The following is a 1,502-nucleotide window of genomic DNA, read 5'->3' on the forward strand; positions in this document are numbered from 1 at the left end:
CGCACACGCACGCGCACACGCACACACACACGCACACACACACACACACGCACACACGCACACACGCGCACGCGCGCTGCAGTGAGGAGAAGAGGGAGGAGTTAGAGACACAGCAGCACACGAACAGGAGAGACAGGGAGACGAGAGAGCTCGATAGCGCGACAGTACAGAGAAAAAAACTACACGGTGGAAAGTGGAAAGGTGAGAAAATGGATAGGAAACGCAGTGAAATTTGGACTGATTTCAACTTAATTGATAGTTCAATTAGTTTGAAAGTTTTTTTGTAGCACTCCATGCTGTACACCATGTTGAGTATGTTCAGAAGAATATAAATAAAACCATATAAATAATAAATATTTGATATACTGTATATTTTTTACATTCGTAATTCATTTTACATATAATTTTACATTATTTTTAGTAGTAAATTAATTTAAGCAACAAAAAAACTGAGGAGCCATTTGGGAGCCGAAAGAGCCGGCTCTTTTTAGTGAGCCGAGCCAAAAGAACCGGCTCTCTAAAAAGAGCCAGAATTCCCATCACTACAAGATGAAACAAAAGGTAGTCATACTGCCCTCTACTGGCTTACTAGTAAAAGGTACTCATACAATCCCAACAGCCACCTTCAAAATAAAAGTGCCTCCACTAATGCATAAACGTCATTTGTTTGTGTGAAAAGAAATTAATTAAAATATAAAATAAGTACTTTCTTGCCTGTCAGCTAACGATACGTTCACCCCGGAAGAACAACAACTCTCAGAACAGCACAAAAAAGCGTTCTCAAATGGAGATAGAAAAGTTACGCCTTACATGTTGACATTTTAAACCGTTTTCAAAAAATTCCTAAAAATTGAATCTTCGTTATCTCGTGAGGGCTGTAGGTCAAGGGATACCTACAGCACTCTCGCTTTCCAACCCGACAACTCTGGTCCGAATCTGATGTTGCATTGGGAATAAAAGGCCTCCGAAAAGGGAAAATATGACCTTATTCCAGACAAGTTGATCTGAACGCCTAACATGTTGACATTTTCGACCGTTTTGAAAAAATTCCGACAAATTGAACCTTCGTTATCCCGTGAGGGCTGTAGATATGTGGGTAACTACAGCACTCATGGTATCCAACCCGACAACTCTGGTCTGAATCTGATGTTGCATTTGGGAATAAAAGGCCTCTGAATTGGGAAAATAGGACCTTATTGCCGACAAGTTGGCCTGAACGCCTAACATGTTGACATTTTCGACCGTTTTCAAAAAATTCCTAAAAATTGAATCTTCGTTATGCCGTGAGGGTTGTAGGTCAGGGGATAACTACAGCCCTCCGTCTATCCAACCCGACCACTCTCGTTCGAATCTGATGTTGCATTTGGAAATAAAAGGCCTCCGAAAAGGGAAAATATGACCAGTATTTCTAATGAATATGAGAAAGAATGAGTATATTTCATAACTTTGCTGCTTTGAATTTGGAATTTCTCCATTGCGAGACTAATAAAGCTTTTCTTATC

The sequence above is a fragment of the Hippocampus comes genome, unplaced genomic scaffold (assembly GCF_001891065.2).
Source record: "Hippocampus comes isolate QL1 unplaced genomic scaffold, H_comes_QL1_v1.1 scaffold2, whole genome shotgun sequence".
In the NCBI taxonomy this organism is placed as follows: Eukaryota; Metazoa; Chordata; class Actinopteri; order Syngnathiformes; family Syngnathidae; genus Hippocampus; species Hippocampus comes.